The sequence below is a fragment of the Hibiscus syriacus genome, unplaced genomic scaffold (genome assembly GCF_006381635.1).
Source record: "Hibiscus syriacus cultivar Baekdansim isolate YM2019G1 unplaced genomic scaffold, ASM638163v2 tig00116997_pilon, whole genome shotgun sequence".
Taxonomy (NCBI): Eukaryota; Viridiplantae; Streptophyta; class Magnoliopsida; order Malvales; family Malvaceae; genus Hibiscus; species Hibiscus syriacus.
In genome coordinates, this window is record NW_024063513.1 from 2,414,834 (window position 1) to 2,433,085 (window position 18,252).

The window sequence follows — 18,252 nt, forward strand, 5'->3', positions numbered from 1 at the left end:
GATTCAAACATTTTGCATTTAGTTTTGATATTATTTTAATTAATTAATATTGATTTGAGTTTTAAATGGATTTTAAATGGATTGGGCCTCTTAATATAATTATATTTAAAGGTTAATTCGGTTAATTAACCGATTTCGAACCGAATTAACCGTTAAACGAATTCTAAAAAAATTCTTAACCGTTCCCCGACCGAATTAATTCTATGACCGACCGAATTAACCGAACTAATTTGATTCGATCGGTTAATTCGATTAAAATCGAATTTTGAACACCCCTAGATAAAGTTTATACAATTATTTTTACATTAAGCATAAAAAAAAGGTTGAAACAAACTTCGTTATGTAAAACCAATAAGCTTTTAAAACCAGTGCAAATATAGAGAGTGATGAATATAGAAATATTTTTCAGGATAGAGACAAATACATTAAACACATACAAGTTTTAAATAGAATGAGTACAAATAAAATTTCAGTGTGGACATCATTTGCAAAATAAATAACTAATCAAAAAAACTCAAATTCCATAATAGAAAGGAAAATTTTAGGGTATGCACCAATAAAAAAATAAGTAACTAATAAAAGAAAGATTTCAAGATGGATCGATTTCAAAACGGATACGTACCGATCCTAATCACCAAGTTGTGGCTCCACCGATTATAGATAATAGATGGACCTAATGGCAAGACTTACTTATTATCCAAATAAATGAATATGTTATGCCTAGAAACCTTTTAAACCCCTGCACGAAATAGAAAGAGCATAAACCCAATTTTATAATAAATGATATATATAGACCAAATTTGCTTGAGCTATACATTTCATTGCCTAATAAGAAAGTAAGCAGAACTTATTAGTTGCTTCACTTTCGTCTTTTATTATTCTCGTAGACAGAACTATAATTTTATATTATGGAGTGATAACTTCAGAATTTATATTAAACTTTTAGTAGTGTGAAGTTAAAAAAAACTAAGATAATTCGAAAAAATATATATCCAAACTGCATGAAAATTTAATATTTTTAGGAATACGATCGAGTCACAATATCACTTTGTCCATGCTGAGTATTCTTTTCCCTGCCCCTATTCCTTCTAGGCGCACATCATAAAACCATGTAGCCGATGAATACTATCCTATTTCACCTCGCACTTGCCGGCCCAGCACCCCTCGAAACCTTGGAACGTGCCAATGCAAATGCAATTTTATTTCTTCGGCAAATATTTGATTGTCCATCTTGCTCCCCACCAAGACCAAGATCAGCATGACCCACACTATCACTATAAGCTTTCTTCTTGGTTTTATATTATGACTTTGCTGAATCTGTACGTGGTTATCATTTTTTGAATGTGTTAGGCAAGTTTTCTTTTATGAAAGGCCAACTACGGGACGCCCTTTCATACCATCAAGTATTTGAATGGTAATCCAAACTCCCAATTGAAAATTAATGCATGCATGTACTGTATACGTGTGTTTGCATTGTAACACGTTCAGTATTTTGATTTTTATATTTTAAAATAAATTAAAAAAACTAATACTTTTTTTTCCAAAATTGAAAAAAAACTGTTAATTTTATAAAATTGAACTATTTGAACAATGACGTGATACTTGTAATCACAATACATTCACACATGAATAAATCTACCTCAGTGATTAAAATAATCCTTTTTAGACATCCATTTTTATTAAAAAAATAGTATTAAAATAGTGAGAGTAAAATAATGTTTATATTTCTCGTTTTTATTAAAAAAGAGTATTAAAATTTTAGACATCCATTTTTATATTTCTAGATCCACTGTTAATCAAAAATAGTGTTGACAGATTTGAATCACGTGATTATGGAATCAATTCTATTTTCCTTTTGTTGAAAAAACAGTACCAAAATTATTGAATCAGAATAGTATTTGATTCCCCCAAATCATACAATTAAAGTAAGTAACAACCTTCGTGATCAGCATATGCCCCTCAAGGTGATTGTTCAATGTAATTAGTATTGCAATATATGATGTTCTTTCACTCCAATTATTTAATTCCTTGTTTGATTGCAATCAGTACTATCTAATTGTGATAAATTATTAAAATAATATCTTTCTATTCTTTTAATTAATATAATATTTAAAAAGTTTTACTTTTCATGATTGTATTTCTTATCACATAAAATAAAAACACGCTTATATGGTAATACTTTTTGCAATGCTCTTTCGCACGAAAGTGTCAATGCTTAAGTGACAGATTAGATAAAAAATATATAAATTATATTTATATTATACACTTTCTTGAGAAAAAAGTATTTCAAAAGATGTTATCACTTTCATGTAGACGCGTTTTTATCTTGTGATAAAAATAAGTGTTATTTGAAAATTAAATATTTTTAATGATATTTTAATAAAAAATTTAAAAAATATTTTTAATTAATTAGTAGTATCTTATTTATTGATCGTTTAATCATCAGATTTTGCATATATTTATTATAGGATAACTCTTTTAACTTAATTTGCTCCATATATAAACGTAATAATTTGAATATCTAATCTTGCTTAAAAAATTAAATGTCTCAAAAAATTATTCTAATAATTTAGCCGTGTAATTGTCTCTTGCAACCGGTAATTCGCACTGAAAATTTGGCTACATTGGCCAACCAAACTTCATATAAAGGTAAAAACTAGTAGTTGCTAGCAATTCAATTCGAGGTGTTTTCACTCCCTTTTCGTGTACGAGTTACGCATGGCCAACACCGTGCTAGTTTAGTGGTTTCAATGAAAGGGCACATCTCACACGTAGAGAGGAGTCCAGTCAATTGAGTGGGCAACAGAGCTGCTGAAGGGCAAGGCAGCTACGTTATTATTCCCCCCAAAAGATAAAAACAAAGTTGTGGGCATCAAATGATGTGACCACCATAAATGGAGAGGAGACAACCCTTACAACATAAAAAAAGGAAACTTAGGGACCCTAAAAACCCACCTTCTGCGCACCGCCCAACTAGCTCAGGCTGATGTCAATGTTCAAGTGCTATCGTCAACCTGCCCATTGTTCCTTTAGCAGTTGCGTTTCTTTTTAACTGTTATTTTATTATATTTACGTGGGTAAACTATTTAAATGGTCACTAATATTTGAGTAAATTTTTGTTTTCCCTACTAAAATTTTAAAAGTAACGAAATGGTCACTAAAGTTATTGTTTTATAACAAATTGGACATTCAACAGTTAACTGCCGTTACCCAGTAACATAAAACTGTTATGGCATATTAAACTAACTTGTTTGATATTGTTTAGTCACGTAGGACGAGAGTTGACCTTCCTTTTGACTCCATCTTGTCTTTTTTGCAATTACATTTTTTCTCTCTTCTCCCCCTTCCTTCTATGAAAGTTTTCACAAGCATTTTAAGGCCCAACAACACCTTTTAAACATTATGCAATTCACCTTTTAAGCATATTGATTAAAAATTGGGTGAATTTATTCGAAGATTATTAAATTGTATATATTTTCTATGAATTTTCAAATCTTCGTACCTTTTTATTTAAACGTTCAATGGTGACATTAAGGTGACCAAACCAATATCCTTCAAAATCTGTTGCTGTTAGTTGGACCTTTTGTAGATTTGACATGCTTAAAGCTTCATTGCAAAATCTCTTCAATCTAAGACATTAACTCGCAATTACTTGATCCGATGATGGAAATTTGAATGTGTTATTCCCTGAACAGAAGCTTATGAGACTTTACAAACAATTGCAACTCCTTGAAAATAATCTCATCGGGTGTTGCTTCATATTCATCGCATACAATTAGTTCTCTATTATGAAGCAAGGGGTGTAGGCATTATGAAAAGAGGAACTACACAATCTGTCTATTATGAAGCATTTCAGTTCCACAACTTAAATACGTTATTTTGATAATAAAAAAGAACGAAAGAAAGGGTTGTCAGTAAGATCTTATTTTCAGTCTTCCTCTCACATTACAAGGCACCAAACACTCCTTCCCAAAAACCGATACCGATAATAGCATATAGAGCATATAATGCGTGAACTATATTCACATTATAAGGCACCGACCTTTAATGACCATTCGTATAGTTTACATTCAATTTTGTTGCTTGAACTATATTCACATCAAACAGTTTTGTACATATTATTTTCAATGTAATATATATCAAGGGTTCTTGCTGTGTTGATAAAATTCAAATCCCAGACAGAAATGGCAAAAGATTTTATTTGGATTTATAGCAAATCAAAATCACTTTTACAGGTATATATGTATTACAGTTCAATGTTTTGCAAGTATTTCTTGATGTAATTTTCTTTGTATGATTTAACCCTTTCGTTTTTTTTTTCAATATATGAATCAGTTGCAAGTAGATAGGTATATTCCATGTTTGACATCATATCACTTCAGGGAACATACAATGCAGTAATGTTGGTGGGTGAGATTACATGACATGAAATCTAAGCCTTAAACTGTTGAATTATTATATGTTAAATTAAATGAATATGGGGTGTTGGCCTCTGTGATAGTCTCAAAATGACAACGCTGTTAATCTCTTTGATTAGACTGTTGTTCAGGAGAATAGCAGTGGGGGCGTGAACTTTGATAACAAATGGCTGGATATCTTTAGTAATTGAAATCGAACGTCAGAGATGAGCTCTACAAATTTGGTTTAAATGATGATGCATGTTTATGATAGAGGCTGAAAGGAAATACAAATTTGGCCGTACAGGCAGGAGGTGACGGGCTTTTATTCCCTTCAATTACTGATTGTTTTTTTTTTATCGGTAATCAGTAAGAGAGAAGAGTTTACAAGCAAAAGATATCTGTGGCGGTCAGCATTTAAAGCGGGAGGGAAGGGGCTGTGGCAGCAGTTTCTAGGATAAACCGCTTGCTCATCTCATCTACACTTTTCCTTATGGCTCACAGAACTGTGTTCCATGAATTCCTATCCAATCAATGACTTCCATTTGGGAGCAAAGTATTAGTACTATTTTATTATAAAAAGGACCATCTATATTTTTTTAGTTTTTTTACCAAGAGATTATTTGTCTGAGAACAATTCAAAATTTTTAGAAAGTCATATATGATTGATTGAGCTGTTTTCATAATATTCTTCGCATTGATTAAATTTTCTAAAAATTATTACATCAATTTGAGTTGTGCCTATGTCTTGAACTATGATCGAATAATAAAAAATACGAAAAAATATCTCTTTTCTATTGATTCCAAAAAGCAATTTTTTGCGCTAAAATAATCAAAATATAACTCATCAGTAGTAGTAAACTCATAAAATAGGGAAATTAATAAAATAAATTGACAATTTAAAACGCTAATCATAAATATACTAAAATCACATTATAATTGGTTGCTTGTATAGGGTGTTTACTTGCTGTTGGCTATTAATTTAGGCTATAAATGGAAATTTTCATCTATCCCCGGAACCGGAAGAGTTGATTATTCGGATCTTATAATTCGAGCGAACTCGGTGATTGCAGTTTAATGGGATGTCGGATGACTTTCATAATTAAAATTAGGTTTAAGTTTAAATTAAAAATAAATTTCTAAATTATATTTATTTTTATTCTAGGTATTTAAATTATTTTTTATCAAATTAGATACTTAAATTATTATATTTCATTATTTTAAGTCATAATATTTTTAGTTAAAAAATATTTTTCAACAAATAAGATGTTGATATGTCATATAAAGTTAGGCATTTGTTTTGATAAAAAATATTTTAAGAGTTTAAAGTAAAAATATATATAGTTTAGTGACTTATTTTAACTAAAAAAATAATTAAGAAGCTTAAAATAATTACATATAATAATTTAATTATCTAATTTGAAAAAAATAAATTAGATAATTAAAAAATAATTGTCAACACACTTTTTCGTTCTACTAGGATTCAAACTCCTAAAAATATGATAGAATTTTGCTAGGATTCAAACTCCTAAAAATATGATAGAGTTCTACTATTATTTAAACTCCTAAAGATAGGATCCACAAGCATTATAAATAGTCATTGTAACTCACTATTGTATCACATTCAGAGAGGATATACGAAATACCAAGCAAAAAATTACAAGCAACTCGTAGCCATTTTTCGAAGCATTTATATTTTGAAAGGTAAAGTTCATACCTTCGCATGTTATTTTTCCTTACCCTTGCTGTGTTTTGATTTTGAAAGAAAACTGAGAGAAGTGTTTTTGGCTGATGAACGGGGGCGTTTTTGAGATATATTTTTGTAGATCTAGTCCCCGAGGCTTGTATTTTTGAAAAACTATTCGGATTTTTATAAACGGGTCGTGTGGATCCGCGTGTTTTGTCGTTTTTTTTCTTCGATTGGCTTTTAATTTTGACCCCTAATTCATTTTTTATTTTAATTTAACTCTTATTATTTATATGAATATATTTTATTATATTATATTATTTATTTATTATAATTTTTTTTTATTTTTCTTTGCGTTATATTATATTATTTTCCTATTATTATATATATATATATATATATATTATATTATTATTTTTTATATATGTTTACTTATTTACTATGTTTTTTTATTATATTTTCCTAACGTTATATATATATATATATATTCTTACTTTATTTTATTTTATATTTCTATGATTACTATTTTTTTAGTTAATATTATATGTATATTTATTTTTCATTTATTTATTATTATTATTAATATTTAGTATTTTATTATATTATACATAATATTTTATATTTTTTATATATATTTTTTATTATTTTATTTATACTATTTATTTATTTTCATTATATTTTTAGTTTCTTTGCTCTTATTATTATTTTTCTTTTTTTTTAAAAAAAACACTTTACCTTTTTTATTCTTTTTGTATATAAATTTTATCTTCATTTATTTTATTTTATTCAATTTCATTTTTTTTCATCCAATTATTTTATGTTTATTATTATTGGTTTCATTTATTTATTTGGTTTACTCTTTAGTTTTGTTACTTTCTTTTATTATTATTATTTTCTTTTAAAATCTTATTTTTAAGGGTAATTCCGTAAACTCATTAAGGGTAAGTAATTCGGATCAAATTTTACCTTTTAATTTAACTTTAAATTTTCTTAATCAAGGACAACTGGAAATTACGTAGTACCGAAAGGACGGTTCAAGGGTGCTAATCCTTCCTTAACCGTAACCGACTCCCGAACCCGACACATCTTTGGAAAGACGCAGATCAGGTAAGAAATAGGGTATCCGATCAACCCATTTGTTTTAAATAAATGATCGGTGGCGACTCCAATCCACATTTTTCAAGTCGAAGCCTAATCTTAGGGCCCAACCAAAAGACGGTTACGATAGCTTGGCGACTCCGCTGGGGAGACAGGTAAGTGAGTCAGGCTAAGGTAATTTTCAGTTGTCTTTTTAATGAAAAGGGTAAGTTTAAATTTTAAGGTAACATTCCGATCCTTATTACTTACTTTTGATTATATTTTCGAGTAAATAGTTGTACTAACCGTTTTTAATGATTTCGGCCCTTAAAGATTTTTCATCTAAGGCTCTAAACCCGAGCTCCAAACCCTACTTTAAGTGGGGGTTCATATACCTTATGTCTTCGTGTGAATTTATTCACCGTGCGGGAATAAGGGAATGTGTCCCCTCGAGTTTAACTTAGTCCACACAAGCCTGTGATGGGTTTAGGACTAAGGGTCTGGCAAGCCCAAGGGGGCACCGGCAAGGAGAACTCGGGTACCATTTTTAGAACCTAAACTGGGAGACCATGGAGAATTAGAGCCTACCCCGAAACCACATTTCTGAAACCTAGGATATTTTTACCTTAACCATGTCTTTTTTTTTCCTTTCGTCATTTATTTATTTATTTATTTATTTTACTAACATTTCTGCCTTTGTGTTTGTTTTTTTAGCATTTGCATCATAACAATAGGCTATTGATCCTTAAAAAGCATTTGTTACACACAAAATAATCTGAATTAATGGAAAAATGTGTTGTAATACAAGAGATTAAGAACGCCGAGGCACGACTATGGTCCGAGATGACTCAGAAAGAGAATGAAGATAGTCTTCAGGGGAACTACGTGTCAGAGCTGGTTAGCTATGCCTCTGTCAGCATGAAACAGAATGATGTCCAAGAGTTGCGAAACATTTGGGTCAGTTGGAAGAATGAAAGAAAGCAGAAGTTCAGCCAACGATATGGTGATATTGCCCTCTTACTTCATGTTAAGACTGATGAGCCCCTGCTCCGAGCACTGATTCAATTCTAGAACCCGGGATATAGTTGCTTCACCTTTAACCGGGAGGACATGGTGCCCACTATCGAAGAGTATACCACACTACTGCACTGCGAAAGCATCGGACTAGAGAAGGCATATATCAAACATATCAAGGGTCAGCCTTTTAAGAACGGATTGGCCAAGATTGCAGGGGTTGATGAAAAGTGGGTGACTGATCGACTCCGACATAAAGGTAGAGGGGAATGAATCGAGTGGATCCATATAAAGCAACTAATGAAGAACTACCCTGATGAATGGAAGACTATAGATCTTTTTGCACTGGGTCTGTACGTTTGATTATCTTTCCGAATACCTTGGGGTACATCGACGCAGCCGTAGTAGAACTATTTGAAAAACTTCCAAGGCGAGTCAACCCAGTGCCGACCATCTTAGCCGAGACCTTTCGGTCTCTTAATCATTGCAGAAAAACTGGTGGAGGAAGGTTCATTGGATGTGTTCAGCTCCTTCAAGTCTGGATTCATAGCCACTTCTGGAAGACTAACGGGGTTGCCTACCACCGATTCAACACTACATATTCACCATTGGGAGAGTTAATCACTATGAAATGGCATGAAGGCGCTTCGAAGGAAGAATGGATGAAGGTCTTCACTCATCTTCAGGACCGGGATATTACTTGGAGAGCCCCCTGGTTGTTTCTTAGTGACGTTCTTTTTTGATTTGGGGATTTTGACACTATGATCTTACTTGGACTTTGGGGTGCAGTTGTGTATGCTCCATTGTTGGCACTTAGATAATATGGGGCACGTCAGTTTATCCCAGGAACATACGAATTATCTACATCAGAGTTTGTGTATCACGGTGACAGTAATAAGAAGAGGATCAAAGAGGCCGCCGAGTCATGGAAGAAAGTATCCTGGATGGATATCGTGGCTGCCAGAGATATGCTTACTCCGGATTATATGGAGTGGCGAAGATTGAGAAAGAATGATAGCATCTCGATGCCAGACTGTGAAGACACCCGGACCATGGAGGAACATCTCAGGCCTGTCCCTTCTGAACTTGAGATAGTCAAGGCAGAGTTTGAAGCTGTGAATAATGAGCTGAAACAGAGAGTTAAGGAACTTGAAGCTGAACGTTATCAATGGAAACTAGATGTCGATTCTCAGAAAGATATAGCAGACAAATTGGAAAGGGAGCAGAAAAGAGCCTATTTTGAGCTTAAAGACTTGAGAAAGGGGTACCAAGATAAAGTCAATGATAACTCCTGAGAATCCAACGCCTGAGAATCCAAATGGCTGATCTGGAGAAACAACATGAGAAAGATGGTAAAACAATATCTTCAAAAAGAAAGCGAGTGAGCTTCAGATAGTGCCATTCGACGGGGATTGCAGTGGCGTTTTCGTTGGGAGCAAACACAACAAAGGGTGAAGGCCAGAGACGCAGTCATCCGAGATTTCCTGGATCAAGTACAGAAGGCAGCTCGCCATCTACACGGCCTGGCAAGGGAAACTGGAGTGGTCCAACAAGGCATACAACCAGTGACAGATGAAAACAGAAGACTTGTTAACCTGATGGAAGTTGTTCGGGGTCTAGATGATTTAGTCCGAATATACCTTTAATTCTTTTTATGTCTCTTACAAGATAAAACATTTTTGTCGAAATAAGGATTATTTATAATAATGGGCACTTTTCTGGATCAATGCCTCGAACATTTCATGCATTTTTTTTATTTTGCGTTGTGCATCTACATTTCATTTTTAAGCATTTTCATAAATATAAAATTTCTTCATGGAGGATTAGATGAAGTGGTTTTAACCACATGACACCACGTGGAAGCAAGATTGTAACATCAAAAGAAAAAAACTGAAAACAATACAGTGGGAGCCTGATCAGCTGATTGCATGACAAATCCTGCCAGGATGATCTAAGAAAAGAATACCCATATCCTAAGGGTTACGATGTATAAACTGTTAGCTGTTACCACACAAGAAGCCCCAAACATTCCTCTGAAAACTTTAAGGCGCATGCCGAAGAAGGGGGCATGGCATATACCATTTGCACTTAGAGGATTGTTTTGTTTGAACACGTCTTTGATCTTTCATGTTTGCTTAATCTTTTAAATGATTGAATTTATGCTGTTTTCTAAGGTGGAGCAATTGAACAAATTTTAATCTTTAGTTCTTCGAATATTAAATGAATTAATGATTCTTTTAATTCTTCAAGAATTATAGATTTTTGACATATGGAAAGATTAAACCTTTCTTACCCTGTCTCAAACCCCATAATAAAATACCTTGATTCTTTGCCCAAAACAACTCGTGGTCATTACCAAAAGACGAAATTTTGACATTACCTCCTTTTGAAATTCTTGAACATTGCCTTTATCTTTTTGATACACTCATACCTTTCTTTGAGTCAATAAGATCACACCACTGTCTTTTTTAGACTCAAAAATAACATTTCTTACCATTAAAACCCAAGGCATTGAGTTGTTCATTTTAACATGAGCATTCTTCTAAAGAACCAATTTGGGGCATCTCGAGGGGAGCCTGAACATTGAGACATCTGGGAAAAAAGAAGAAAAATTCATTCGAAATAATTCTATCATACATTAATTACACTGTTTTCATGTGAATAGAATTAATCTTGAAAATCTATCCCCCTGGATACCTCTTATGTGAAGATTTACATGTATGAAATGGTGAACGACTTTCTTTCTTTATCCCTTCACAACAGGAGAAAAAATATATCCCTTGTGTCCCCTTTTGAGCCTGTAGTATTTTTCTTATGATTCAACCCTAACAAAGGATCACCCTCCACACTGGGGGGCAAGGTGGAAGAAATATGCTCACATGAGCGAAGACATTGATTCAGATGAGATACCAAAAGGTGAACCAAATGCCAAATGCGAAGATTCAATCAGAACAAAAAGGGCAAAAACAAAAATGAAAATAAGCAAAAAAGAACAAAACAAAAAAAGAACAAAAATCAAAAAGAAAAAGGGACAAAAAAGCACATGCAAAGATTCCCTAAAGACAAATGGCACATCAAGCTTCAAACTATGAGATTGATCAAGCACAATCATTCCCGAATCACTGAATCACTTCACTCGAAGATCATAGAGCATCAAGAGAGAGAAACATTTTACGCAAGATTGAAGGCATCAGAATGAATTGATCCTTGGTTCAACACCCTGAAACACTTATTTGGGCCTATTTATCCTTTTCTTTCATAACCATTAACCCTGGCCTACATTACGTGCCTTAAAAGTCCCTTCTAATCATACATAGATTTATAACCAAAAGAGAATATCTTCAGATTTCATCCCGCCCATCATGATTAATATTTGTTTGCAAAAAACAATGTAATTAATGCATGGAAGAGAAAAATAACAAAGGGGGGTTCAAGACGTAAATCCTGAATAACGTCTTGAAACCAAAGGAGGATTCGAGTTGAAAACCTGAAAAGGCGGCTCGAATATAAAAATTGTGCAACTGAGGCGGTCACACAAATTCTTTGATAAGGAATCGCACAATCCAAATGTGACTATGAAAGCTGGGAGTCGGAGAACACTTCTAGTAGAGTAGCATGCAAGCTACCCCCATCAAACCTTTGAGCATCAAATGCCAAACCTTTGACCAAACACAATAACCTGAGACCTTTTATTCTTTCCTTACTTAACCATTTATCAAAAATAGCTTTGATCTTGACATGTTTCAAATAGCTATAATTTATTGAAGGATTAACATTGTAATTAAACATTTGATATGCAATGAACTTTAGTTTTATGATTCGTCTCAATTGTAAAACCGTGAAAAAGACAATATTTCCAAAAATTTTGATTAAACATTTTTCGAAACTCTTTATTGATATTTTCATAACTTTGAAAATAAAAGAGAAAGAAAAACATTTTTTTCAAACAAGACAATCTCTCTAGAATGGATCTTGGTAAATAACATATGACTATTAGACACAAAACTCATGCTCAGAATCAATGCTGAAGCAAGAAATGAGGAACATTTGGGGCATCTTTGGAGATTCAACATCAAATATTGGGTCATTTTTGGATATTGGGGCATCATTTGGGGATTCAACATCCTAATGCAAATTATCATACCTTTTTCAGGAGATAAAATATAACTAATTCATGTTACATGCATCTTATGTATACATTTTAGAGCATCATATTTATCATTTTCCACATACATAATTTTTTGCAGCTTTTAGAGTCAAGTTTCAACTTCAAGGCGAAGGATACTCGATTCAAAAGCACCTTTAAATATTCATGTTGGTTGCTTAACTCAGCAGCAAGAAGCTACACTTCGACCAACTCGACAGATTGAAAGTTTCTCTCGAAACAAAACAGTTTGCTCGAGAGTGGATTTCAACTTCACGACGAAGGATATCTAGCTCGAAGCCAAACTTTACAATAAAGGGGTCTCCACGGTTTCAACTTCACGACGAAGGGAATTGTGTCCACCCGCAACATACAATACTTGGATTTCAACTTCACGACAAATGATATTCAAGTCAAGGCTCAACTTTACAACGAAGTGGCTATCCACGATTTCAACTCCACGACGGAGGATATCGTGCCACTTAGGGATGGCAAACGAGTACAGTTTCGTGGATTCCGCATCGCATCCGCTCCAATTGGAGCGGGGATGGGTATAATTTTAGCGGGTAGTGGGCGGGTGTGGATTTATAAAATGGCACCCGTCATGGGTGGTGGGCGGGTAATGGGTTTGAGACATTACCCGCCCCGTATCCGCCCCGCATCCGCCCGCCCCGCATCCGCCCACCCAGCTAAATATCTATTAAATTTTGGACCATTATGAATTTAGATGTAATTTTAGAGACTAATTTATAAATTTTAATATTGTATAATATATTACATATAATTTATCCAAATATTAAGGATATTTAGTCTTTAATCTGATCTTTAATTAGGGAAATATTCAGCTATTTGATTAAACCCATAATCCACTAACCACGTCACTTTCCATGTTCTTTAGCCCATGATGCCTATCCAAACACAAATAGCCGTACTATAAGCATTAACATCAAAAGTAGCAGTTTCCATGTTCTTTAGCCCCTCAAAACCCATATTAGGCGCACTATGAGCATTAACATCGAAAGCAACACAACAATCCAGCTCTGCGACTACATGCTCCCTACAATCTATCTTCATAACATTCGTAGAGCTACTCTGACAAATTGAAGCATGCGCTGCTACCCCATCACGAACTGTATGGGAACCAACTCCAACATCCTATTAGTTTGCTGTCAGGCGGGTCTAGATGTGTATGTCGCTAGTGGGTAGAGGGTGTGGGGATGTATTTGAAAATGTACCCGCGTGGGTGGGTGTGGATTTGAAAATTTGTACCCATCATGGGTGGTGGGTGGGTGGTGGATTGAAAAATATTAGGTGGGTATGGGGATGGGGGAGGGGGTATCCGCACCCGACCCGCCCGTTTGCCATCCCTAGTGCCACTCGAGACAACACAAGTTCAACTTCACAACGAAGGGACGGCTGGTTGTCAACAAACAACTTCCCAAATTCAGAGCCAATTTCAACTTCACAGCGAAGGATATTGGACCCCATACAACACAAGTTCAACTTCACGACGAAGGGACCGCTGGTTGTCAACAAACAACTTCTCAATTTCAGAGCCAATTTCAACTTCACAACGAAGGATATTGGACTCCAGACAACGCAAGTTCAACTTCACGACGAAGGGACCGCTGGTTGTTAATAAACAATTTCCCAATTTCAGAGCCAATTTCAACTTCACAACGAAGGATATTGGACTCAAGACAACGCAAGTTCAACTTCATGACGAAGGGACCGCTGGTTGTCAATAAATAACTTCCCAATTTCATAGCCAATTTCAACTTCACAGCGAAGGATATTGGACTCCAGACAACGCAAGTTCAACTTCACGACGAAGGGACCGCTGGTTGTCAACAAACAACTTCTCAATTTCAGAGCCAATTTCAACTTCACAGCGAAGGATATTGGACTCGAGACAACGAAAGTTCAACTTCACGACGAAGGGACCGCTGGTTGTCAACAAATAATTTCCCAATTTAGGAGCCAATTTCAACTTCATAGCGAAAGATATTGGACTCCAGACAACGCAAGTTCAACTTCACGACGAAGGGACCGCCGGTTGTCAACAAACAATTTCCCAATTTCAAAGCCAATTTCAACTTCACAGCGAAGGATATTGGACTCCAGACAACGCAAGTTCAACTTCACGACGAAGGGACCGCTGGTTGTCAACAAACAACTTCTCAATTTCAGAGCCAATTTCAACTTCACAACGAAGGATATTGGACTCCAGACAACGCAAGTTCAATTTCACGACGAAGGGACCGCTGGTTGTCAATAAATAACTTCCCAATTTCAGAGCCAATTTCAACTTCACAGCGAAGGATATTGGACTCAAGACAACGCAAGTTCAACTTCACGACGAAGGGACCGCTGGTTGTCAACAAACAATTTCCCAATTTCGGAGCCAATTTCAACTTCACAACAAAGGATATTGGACTCGAGACAACACAAGTTCAACTTCACAATGAAGGGACGACTGGTTGTCAACAAACAATTTCCCGATTCCAGAGCCAATTTTAACTTCACGACGGAGGATATTGGACTCGGAACAATGCTACTTACTTGGATTTCAACTTCACGACGAAGGATATCCAATTTCAAGCTCAACTTCACGACGAAGGGGCCACCCGCGATTTCAACTTCACGACGAAGGGAATCATGAACACAAGCATCATCCATCTTTAGATTGGATTTCAACTTCACGACGAGGGATATCCAACTCAAAGAAGGATTATCTGTCAACAAAGACCTTCGAGTTCGACTACGCTCAGTTCCAAGTCACATCATTTACAGCATAACTCAAGGCTAGAAGGGTTATCTGCCATCAAAATTGTCGAGTTCGATTTCATTCAGCTCGATGACACATCAATCGCACTACTTTCCGGTTGCAGTCGAGGTTTTCAAGTCGAGAAGAGGACCTGGGTTAGCCATGCCTAAGTGACAAGCAACCATTTTCAAGCAGCATAGCTTAAGTCAAGAAAAAGCTATCTGTCAATGAAGATTTTTTAGTTCGATTCTGATCCATGATCTTTAAACCGAGAAGAAGACCGAAGGGCAACGGGAAGCCACGTGTTGATTCAAATTCCGAACTACGGCTTCAATTTCATATAATTTCAAGATGAACTCGACTTCACGATGGAAGAGTCATCCTTAACTCAATTCGACAGGGAGTTATTGAAACATCAGAGTCAATTTTCAACTCCACTGAACGAAAAGTGTGTTTTTTAATCTTTGCTCTATCCCCGTTACACGACTATGGACAAAGAGGGGCAGCTGTCAACACATCTTTTCGTCCTACTAGGATTCAAACTCCTAAAAATAGGATAGAATTTTGCTAGGATTCAAACTCCTAAAAATAGGATAGAGTTCTACTATTATTTAAACTCCTAAAGATAGGATCCACAAACATTATAAATAGTCATGGTAACTCACTATTGTAACACATTCGGAGAGGATATACGAAATACCAAGCAAAAAATTACAAGCAACTCGTAGCCATTTTTCGAAGCATTTATATTTTGAAAGGTAAAGTTCATACCTTCGCATGTTATTTTTCCTTACTCTTGCTGTGTTTTGATTTCGAAAGAAAACTGAGAGAAGTGTTTTTGGCCGATGAACGGGGGCGTTTTCGAGATCTATTTTTGTAGATCTAGTCCCCGAGGCTTGTGTTTTTGAAAAACTATTCGGATTTTTATAAACGGGTCGTGTGGATCCGCGTGTTTTGTCGTTTTTTTCTTCGATTGGCTTTTAATTTTGACCCCTAATTCATTTTTTATTTTAATTTAACCCTTATTATTTATATATATATTTTTACATATATTTTATTTATTTATTATAATTTTTTTTCATTTTTCTTTGCGTTATATTATATTATTTTCCTATTATTATATATATATTATATTATTATTTTTTTTATCTATGTTTACTTATTTACTATGTTTTTTTACTATATTTTCCTAACGTTATATATATATATTATTACTTTATTTTATTTTATATTTCTATGATTACTATTTTTTTAGTTAATATTATATGTATATTTATTTTTCATTTATTTATTATTATTATTAATATTTAGTATTTTATTATATTATACATACATTTTTATATTTGTATATATATATTTTTATTATTTTATTTATACTATTTATTTAAATTTTTAGTTTCTTTGCTCTTATTATTATTATTTTTTTTAAAAATACTTTACCTTTTTTATTCTTGTTGTATATATATTTTATCTTCATTTATTTTATTTTATTCAATTTCATTTTTTTTCTATCCAATTATTTTATCTTTATTATTATTGGTTTCATTTATTTCTTTGGTTTACTCTTTAATTTTGTTACTTTCTTTTATTATTTTATTTTATTTTAAAATCTTATTTTTTAATGGAATTTCCGTAAACTCATTAAAGGTAAGTAATTCGGATTAAATTTTACCTTTTAATTTAACTTGCAATTTTCTTAATCAAAGACAACTGGAAATTACATAGTACCGAAAGGACGGTTCAAGGGTGCTAATCTTTCATTGACCGTAACCGACTCCTGAACCTGACACATCTTTGGAAATACGCAGATCAGGTAAGAAATAGGGTATCCGATCAACCCATTTGTTTTAAATAAATGATCGGTGGCGACTCAAATCCGCATTTTTCAAGTTGAAACCCAATTCCGGGGCCCAACCGAAAGACGGTGGCGACAATAATATTTTTTAATTATTATTTTTAATTTAAGCCTTAAAATTATTAAATTATTGCAAAGTTGTAAAAGGTTGCATTATTTAAGGTGAGATCAGACTCTTAAAACAATGATTTGATAGGTAATTAAAGGGATTAAGTCAAGGGTAAACCCGCCCCACGTATTTAGCTTTACGCTTGAAAAATTAGGTTAAAAGGGACCCTACGAGGGGACATGCAGTTCGTATCCCTTCACCTTTCTCCGTTGCATTTGACGTTTCTCTTCCTGTCTTTCATCTTTCCAAAGCTACAACCATGTTTAAATATTTCTCCCCCGGACTATTTATTTTCTCCCAGCATTTTTCTTGCTAGAAACCTCCCAACACGTTAGAAAATTTCCTCTCGTATTTGAGTTCTAAAGATTTTTTTTGAGGAGTTAGCCTATTTTTATGAACAGCTATTACAAATTATAGTTTGTAGTTTGGCGAGCTGTTGGTTCTTCTTCTTGGTTGGTGAATGTTGTGTTCAGTCTTCAGCCTCCTTTTCGTATTTTTTAGTTGAACCTACAGAATCATGACACAGGTTGAAATTTTTTGCATTATGAAATATATTTTCATTTCTTTTATATATATAGTGCTTCTTATTGTTCCACATGAAGCAGTTTCTACTGAAACAGTTATACACACAAATTACGTTCACTGGAAAATATCAAGGAGAAAGCTTCTCTTGATCTTATTTCATGAAAAACAGCTTTTAAAATTGGAGTGTTTTCAGTAGCTTGAAAGTTATAGGAGGCTAGGGCCCTGGGTTCGTCCACTTAGATAACTTAGGGTTTTCGGAGATTTATGTGGAGTTGATGCTTGCTTTTGTACTTTTGGTGTTTAGCCTTTATCTGGAAAACATCTAGCTTTCTTTGTTTCTCTGTAAGCCTCCGATCTGATCTCTGACTCGAGTTTACTTTCTTTGCCTTGTTTCATTTATTTGTTTTGTCTTTTTTTCTCCTATTTTGGGAAGGCTTCAGTTTTGGTTTGGAGCATCATGTGAAGCACTGATAATAGTTAAGCGTTGGCTAGTTTGGATCTGAAGATTGTTTCTAACAGTCTAAGAAAACAATAGAGATGACTATCCAGCTCAGTTAGTAGAAGATAATGTTCTTAACTTTGAGATCGTGAGATCAAGTCCCACAGGTATTTCATAATTCGGAGTTTTCTTGTAGGAAAACTGTTCTCTATTGAAAGCAGGCTACTATTTTATCTCT